This window comes from Molossus molossus, unplaced genomic scaffold, assembly GCF_014108415.1.
Source record: "Molossus molossus isolate mMolMol1 unplaced genomic scaffold, mMolMol1.p scaffold_m16_p_6, whole genome shotgun sequence".
Lineage (NCBI taxonomy): Eukaryota > Metazoa > Chordata > Mammalia > Chiroptera > Molossidae > Molossus > Molossus molossus.
The window spans coordinates 107,097,806-107,106,646 of record NW_023425399.1 but is presented as its reverse complement, the minus strand read 5'-3'; positions in this window follow the sequence as shown (position 1 = coordinate 107,106,646).

Genomic DNA, 8,841 nt, shown 5'->3' with positions numbered 1-8,841 from the left:
TCATGTGCAGGTTTTTGTGCGGACAAAAGTGTTCAACTTCTTTGCATAGATACCAAGGAGCACAACTGCAGGCTCATATGGTAAAAGCATGTGTAGTTTGATAAGAAACTGCCAACCGTCTCCCAAAGTGGCTGTGCCATCCTGCATTCCCCCAGCAGTGAACGAGGGTTGTGTGGTTCACATCCTCTCCAGCTTTTGGGTCGCCAGTGCTCCAAGTCTGGGCCGTTCTGATACACGCACAGCGGCATCTCGTTGTTTTAATTGCATGTCCTGATGGCGTGCGATGTGGAACATCGTTTCATGTGTTTACTTAGCATCTGTCTCTCTGCTTTGGTGAGGCTTTTATTTTTTTAGAGAATACTCTTGAAAATCTTACTAAGTTTGGGTAAAGAGTGTTAAAATGAAGTGTTAGAAACCCACAGAGAAACAATGGTAGGTAGTACGCAGAGGGGCGCGGTCTGCCTCTAAGCAGGGCCCTGGCTGGTGTGGCTCAGCAGTTAGAGCATCGGCCGCGGGTTCGATTCTGATGAAGTGCGATTCGTCCCGGCCCTGGTTTGGCCGTGCGGGAGGCAGCCACTCAATGCGCCCCTTTCACGTCGGTGTCTCTGTGTGTGTCTCTCTCTCTCTCTCTCTCTCTCTCTCTCTCTTCCTCTCTCCCTCCCACTCTATCTGAACAAAAATGGAAACATGTCCTCAGGTGAGGATAAAAATAAATAAATAAATAAATACATAAATAAATAAATAAATAAATAAAACTTATTAGCAGGTTTTCTAATCATCTCAGCCTTAATATTCAAACTTTTGTGAACATTTATCAAACTCAGAGTACCTTCTCTCTTCCTCTCAATATGTTTGCTTTTATTCCTGTTTTTTCCTGCTTCTCCTTAAGTATACTTTTTTAAAATCTCAATATTAATTATAATGGCTGGATAAAAATAGCTTGAATTGAAGAGTATTCAGTTCAATTAAATTTTGATGACATGGAAGATTTGCCCTTGAAATTGTCTCTCTAGTTCCCAAAAGAAAAGAATCTAATTAATTAACACTTTTAAAGTAGAGATGTAAAATCCCTTGTATAATCAAGTATTTAGTCTAAATTTAGATAGTCACTAAAGTGCTGTTCAAAGTGTCAAGTAAAAAGATATTTTGAAAACCCACATTTGAAGGAAAACATGCCAAATTTCCCTCCTTGGTAACCAAATGAGCACTTACCAGTTTTCTCCTGGAAAAGAGAAGAGCATGGATTTTTAAAAGGGCAGAGAAAGAGAAATCTGTTTTCGAATTCTGACTTTCTCATTCACTAGACGGGCGGGTTGTCTAATCTGTTTCTTCATGTGTGTTTGGGGATAACAGTACATGCTCATGTTGTCACTGAGAGAATTCAGCAGTGCCTGGAAGGAATCCTGCAGTGACTGTCACACAGGAGGAACTTCACAAATGAGAGGTTCCATCACTCCATAACTTATCAAAAAGGACAAGGGGAGGGAAAGAAAGAGACCCACACAAAACAAAACAAAACAGTATTGCAGTGAATGGCTCTTATATTCTACTTTAAACATAAACAAAAATTTCAATTTTCTGTAAAATATCATTTCAAAACTAAACTACACGCTAGGTGAAATCAGCCAGTCACAGAAGTACAAACAGTGCATGATTCCACTCACATGTGGTGCCCAAGACAGTCAAATTCATAGAATCAGCGGGCGGAATGGTGATCGGCAGAGGCCGGGGGCGAGGGAAATGGGCAATTGCTACCCAAAGGGCTTTGAGTTTCATTTAAGCAAGATAAATTCTAGAGATCTGCTGTACAACATTGCATCTAGAGTCAGCAATACAATCTCATTGACTTAAAATTTTGTAGGAAAAAAAAAATTAAAGAAGCTAGATCTCATGTAAAGGGTTCTTACCACAATAACATAAAATGAATAAAGGAAAGATAAATAAATCAGCACGGTCTCAAGGCCATTCCGAGAACTTGCTATACTCCATAATAAATAAGAGAAATTTTCCTTTAAAAAAAATAAATATATGTAACAGCCCAACATCAATTCTCTCAAATCCCCTTAATTCCATTCTCAGAAAAATATCAAAGCCACCAGCTCCTGTTCCCTGTGTCCAAGCCACAGGCTCCCAGGTTAGCAGAGGAGGATCTGGCCTAGAAGTGCTCTTGCCCGAAGAAGGGACCAGATCCCCAAATCCCACCATCCTGGGATGTATTCCCCCCCTTGCTTTATGTTCCAAATTTTTTTAAAATATTTTTAATTGATTTTTAGGTAGAGAGGAAGGGAGAGGGAGAGAGAGATAGAAACATCGATAAGGGAGAACATCGATTGGCTGCCTCCTGCACGCCCCCCACTGGAGATGAAGTCCACAACCCAGGCATCCAACCAGTGATCCCTTGGTACATGCGACCACGCTCAATCCACTGAGCCATGCCGGCCGGACTATGTTCCAAATTTCAAGAGCTCTGAGCTTTGATGACTATGACTCTCATCAACAAAGTACTTCCTCCAAAGCTTTGTTAGGAATCCAGGTACAAATGGGCATTTTTCTGACTAGTGGTGACTGGAGAGTGGCATTTGAGTAAGCCAACAGGAAGTGAGTTTTTCTTCAGGGCCTGACATTCACTGAAATAAACTAATATTGCCTTTCTAAAAACAAAAACACTTTCTTTAAATGCCAGCATAAATTTTAACCAAAATTTAGGCTATTGAAAAGGAAAGGAGATGGTAAATATTTGTTGAATTGAAATAAAATAAATAGTGCTTTCTATTAGCAAAACTATACACTGTGAGATCTGAGAGCACAGAGAAAGGTGTAGAAATCAGCCTTCAAACAGCTTGATCTCATCAGGAGAGTGAATGGGGATAAGAGAAATATACAAAGAACGGGGCTTCGTGCAGAATTGGAAGCATGAAACATTCAGAAAGCTGAATGGAGTTAGTTCAATATAAGAAATAAGAAGGTATTTCTGGCTGGGGATCTGCATCAAAAAAGACATAAAGTAGATTCTGAACCTGGAAGGAAGAGTAAGATTGAGAGTTGGTGGAGGTTTTTAACTCATGCACAAATGCACAAAGGCTTGTCACATGAAAGAGAACTTTGTGTGGCATGAAAACCAATGAGCAGCCCTGGACGGTTTGGCTCAGCGGTTAGAGCGACGGCCTGCCGTCTGGAGAAACCTGGGTTCAGTTCCCACTAAGGGCACATACCTCGGTTGCAGTTTGTCCCCGGCCCTGGTTGGGTCGTGTGGGTGGCAACCACTCGATGTGTCCCTTTCATGTTAATGTTTCTCTCTCTCTCTCTCTCTCCCTCCCACTCTATCTGAACAAAATATCAAAAAATGTCCTCGGGTGAGGATAAAAAAAAAAAAACAATGAGCATTATTGTCACAAGAGCAATAGTATCCAGCTAAGGGCTAGCTAACAAAGGAGCAGGCTAGATCAAACATCAGTGAACGACAATCTTAGAAATAGTGGAATGAAAGGCGAGCGACTTCCTGCAGAAGTAACACACAAGAGACTCTGGGATTGAACAGGAGACGGAGCTACAATGAAAGCAAAGACCACAGCAGCTCCTCGCACCAGTGTGCACAGTCCTCATCATCTGGGCTTCTCCTCTGCCGCTGTGGGTGCACGTGCCTATGCCCACGACTCCCGGACACCAGTGCCACCCGGCTCCTCACACTCCCCGTTCCCAGTGCTGTGACTTCTCATACCCACTCTTCAGGTCGAATGGCAGGTCCAAAAGCCTTTAGGACATTCCAGCTCTCCCCATCTTACACCGGGTGTGCAGGTTCCCTCACAGGTAGAGAGCAAGGATTTTCTATCTCCCCAGTTTCCCTGGTTCCAGACCAAGCCCCATGTATTTCCTAGATATAGCTCATGCCCTGTGCGCCTCGGTTACTGCTTTCTTTTTTATTTTTTTGGTATGTGCTCCTAGCGGGAACCAAACCCGGGACTCTCTGGTCCACAGGCCGATGCTCCAACTGCTGAGCCAAACCGGCCAGGGCGCTGCTTTCTTTACTAAACCCCCAACACTGTTTCATGCTGATTGTGGTAGTGCATTGGTGTACCCTTGAGTTAGCCACCCCGTTCCCTATTGTTTTTCATGAGGATTCTGACTCCAGCCCTAGTTTCTGTACCCGAAAAGAGAAATTGCAGTTTTGATTTATCTCTAGCCTTATTTTCTTGCTGACTAAAACCACTTTTTTCTATTGTTATGAAGCCACTTTTGAAAGCAGTGTTGTGTTTCTGATTATAAAAACATTTTTAAGATGTGCAATACGCACGGGGAAGTTTATGATGAACATTAAAAGTATAAAAGAGAAGCACTGCTGAAGTTCAAAGCGTCCCTTTCAGAGTTTGTCTGAGTAGAAATGCACAAGATTGCATCTGTGTGGGTAGGGAGGTTTCCTTTGGAATCAGACAGCACGCTATTTTATACCTAATTTATTGTCACTTAACAACATGTCCCTAGAAGCTACTCTTTATGATTTTTAACTAACAGAGTGGCAGTTATAAAAGACACAGCCATAGAACTTTCTGTAGAAGGAAGGCTTATCCAATTACTAAAGTGTATTTTCTCAGGAAAAGTGGTCCCAGATTACTTTGGGGGTACAAGTGGCCTCAAGAAGAGGAGCGGCTGAAATAGACTTAAGGAAGGCAAAGGAGCCTGGCCGGTGTGGCTCAGTGGACTGAGCATCATCCCATGGACTAAGAAGTCCTGGTTCGATTCCTGATCAGGGCACAGGCCTGGGCTGCAGGCTTGATCCCCGGCAAGGGACATGTGGGAAGCGGCTGATTGATGTTTCTCTCTCTCTCCCTTCCTTTCTAAAATAATCTATGAAAACATATTTTTTAAAAAGAAAAGAAAGGCAAAGTAGGCTGTATCTTTCTTATTTAGCATGTGGCCTGGCTGGAGAAATATCTGGCTGTGTGTCAAGGTCAGCAAAGAGAAGATGCACGAATTGTGGAAATCATGGTAAGATAATCGAGGACCCTTTTAGTTATCCTGTGCCCACTGACACATCTGTTCAGCTATTTAACAAACGTGTGTTGGAAATTCTCTCTCAAGCCCTGTGCCATGCTCCAGAAACTCAGAGGTGAACAGAACAGACAAAATCCCTGCTTCAAAGAGCCTGTATTCTGAAAAATTCTCTGCTATTAATGCTTATAATTCATAACTGGTCAGTGCAGCTCACACTGAGCACTGAGATTTATGTTGCTCCTACAGAGCATTCGATCAATAGTTAATGTTCAATAAGTCATATTTGCTGACCAAATCGTAGCAAACCTGCTGAAGATGACATCCAACATCTGAAGAAAAAAAACTGTACAATATAATTTTCTAATAAAAATGTTTTTCCTCTCATCATTCCCTCTGACCAAGATGTAATTAACAAAGCTCATTATTTTTGCTCGACTCATTTTTTACAATATATTTGTTACTGCTCATTTTCCACAGGGTGTTTCACCCAGTTGCTGGTCCACCACCAACCAGTCTTTTCCCTCTCAATAAATCTTCTGAATCCAAGACCTTTGAACTTCAGGAACCCTAACAGATTTCCTAAATATTGTCAAAGAAATACTTTAGGAAGTAGGACATGAGATAACTCACTACCGATCAGCGGCCAATTAACGTGTTAAAAAACACCAAGCTAAGGTGACAATTAATGGGATCAGGCATGCACACATCACATACATCAAGCAAACACATGATCTGGGCAAATTCATCTTCAGAATCCCTGTCCCCCAGCCACCTTCTGAACATTTCAAATAAAGGAGTGCCCATTCCCACGAAGCTAACCTAGTTCTTCCCAGTTGCTTTTGATTCTTTTTTTTACATATCAAGCCTAAATTATTTCTGTCTGTAAAACCTCAAATTGTTCGTCTCAGCTCAGCTTTCTAAAGTGATCCATGAGAATTCGGTGCTCTCCATTACACCCTAGCATTCAGGGACTACTTTGATCCAGAGTGGAATCTTGCCCCAGACTTTTCTCTTGTCAAGGTTGGTCACACTTAGGCACTCTCCACTAGACATATTCGTAAACCTTTCTCCTAAAAATTTACAAATGGAGGGATAGAGCTACCCATATTTCTAAGGAAATGAATAAAAGTTACATAAAATGGCCAAAACACAAAATGCTGAGTCTATTAATAATAGATAGTGGGAATGGTCAGGAAGGCTTTTATGGTGGGACTAGACTGGCTTTCATAACGCACATGAGACCACTTGCAGGAAGGTTTGCACCACTGCAGAATTTCCAGGGGTAGTAACTATTCCAGCTTCCTCCCCATCACTTCAAAATAAGCAAAGGTAACTGTCCAGGTAATGACCGTCCTAACACATCACTGAGTGAAGAGTTGCTGATGTCGAACCCCCCAACCAGGTGGTTACAGGTGTGCGGAGATATTCACCTCCTTCCCCGCCATGCCCCTGAAGAGGGCTACAGGGACCGGAGCCCAGGCTGGGTGCCTCTCACCACGGACAGTCTCATCTGATGATGCCACTGTCACTTTCTGTTGGTGTCCAGACATGAACATGTTTGGGGGAAAGCGGTTTGTGCAGCACCTTCTGTGAAAAGTCAGGCTGAGACAGGGATTGTCCGGAAGACAAGAGGGAGCTCTGTGTTCCGGGAAGAGGCAAGAGCAGGTGCAGCGCACAGTGGGCGGTGACAATCGCAGGGCTGGTGACGGCTGCGGCTCTGGTAGGAACAGAAAGAGTCGCTCTCGACAGGCCAGAGCCCAGGGCCTTTGAGACGCACGTAAACGAACTGGGCTTCTTCTTGTAGGCACAAGGAGACTTGGAAATACTGGGAACAAGAGGTTATACTCTGAAATTTAAACAAGAAAAATTCATCCGAGTATGAAATATAGATCTGAAGGAATAAGACGGGGAATCATGAAGTGAAGGAGGTGGTGACTGCAGCGGGAGAGAAAAGGAAAGGGAGGGACGAGCTGAGACCTGCTCGGCCGAGTGAGAGGCTGGGATCCAGAGGCCAATGTTCACTGAAGTGTTAACATCGGGATCAAACCCTGGCCGACCAACAGGGGAGCAAAGGCATGTTTGTCAAAACTGATTTGAGGTTAAATATGCATCACGGATCCCCATGTCACTTCTCTGAAGTATGATTATGTGATTTCCGTTAACTTTGGGGTCATTTTTATTTGGGGGTTATATTTGGGGAATATAACTGCCCGGGCTCTGGCAGCCACCAGGCTCCATGGCAATGACTCTCATGTACATGGGAGAGAAACATACCTGGAGAGTGCCTCACATCATTGAAAAGACATGCTTCTTAACGTATCTTATGAATGAGTAAGAAGAATGGAACAAACTAGGCAACATACAAACACGTGACTACGTCAGAGCCTGGAACCAAGCCCACAAGGGCCGTCTGGAACCGCGAACTCCTCTGTGCTTCTCGGTCACTTATTTGTCCGCAGCGCCCCCTCGCGCTCAGCATCACGACCACCACGTCGTCTCTGACCTCCTGGGTCTACGGTGCAGGGCTGTCACAGTCCTTGTCAGGTAACCCCATGGGACGTAGGTCAGGAGGGGACTTACTTATTTATACTTGCTTCCCCTCTATTCTTAATTTGAACAGAACCATCTGTTTCATGTACCAAAAGACGATTTCTCTTGTGTGAGCATCGCTTCGGGTTTGCAGGGCCAGCTATGTTAAGGAAAAAGAAAACATGAAACCAAAAGAGAGACAGAAGTGTTAAAAAATAAAATAAAAATCACAAAATTCACTCTGCACATTTTTCCGTATGGATAGAAAAATATATCTTTTGGCAAGATAATTTGTTATAATGAGTCATTGAAATGTTAATATTGAAATGGGAATTCACTTAAAATTAATTAATTATGTTTCCCTCGCATCCCCACTTGTTTCAAGGTGTTTCATTCCTTGTGTGCAGTCTCTTGGGATGCTCGGGTTTGGGGGTGTTTTTAAGTCTAAGTCCTTTGGAGAGGAGAGGGGGTCGCCTGTGAAGCTCTGTGAGAAGCAAATCGGTGCCCCCCAGGGCTCCCCAGGAACCCACCTCTGAGCTCCAAAGGGCGTGGGGGGCAGTGCCGGCCTGCGCTCCGCTCCCACGCGCCTCCCCGGGGGGTGAACCTCAGTGGTGGGGCCCTGGAGCACCTGTGGAGAAGGAGCACTGGGCACCTAGGTTCCCAGATGTGCCAAAGATGACAGCGTGTCCCAGAACAGGCAGGCCCACAAAAATGAGCAGGCAGGAAAACGGGAGGGGGCGGTCAGCAGTGGTCAGCAGTAGGGAGCCGAGACCCCTCCCTGGAGCAGGGGCCCTTCCCAAGCCCCAGGCCTTAGGGTGGTCTTGCGAAAAGGAACCTCTGCCAGTGGGGGCCCAGAGTCAGAACTGGGTTTATTTCAAGAACATTTTAATGTGTGCTTTTCCAACTGAGCATGTGGATTGAGATTTGTATCCACTGTAGCTCTATTAGTATGGATTCCGAATAGCTTTTCTATAGTTTCATCTTATAGTGATAAAAGTATTTTTAAAAAATAAACTCCTCGAAGAACTTAAATGCATATAGGCATAACCAATGGACACAGACAATAGTGTGGTGAAGGCTTGGGAGGGGGGAGGACATCTGTAATACTTTCCACAATAAGGTATAGCAAATAAATAAATAAATAAATAAATAATAAACTCCTAAGTAAAGCAAAACTTCAAATTTATAAAAATAAAGTATAGATACTTGTCGGGAGAAAGTCAAAGGCTCTCCTTTATATGATGCCAACCTCCTTCCTTCCTTACAGCATTCATTTTTATTTTAATAACAATTGTAAACACTGTTACTTGGTACAAGATACAA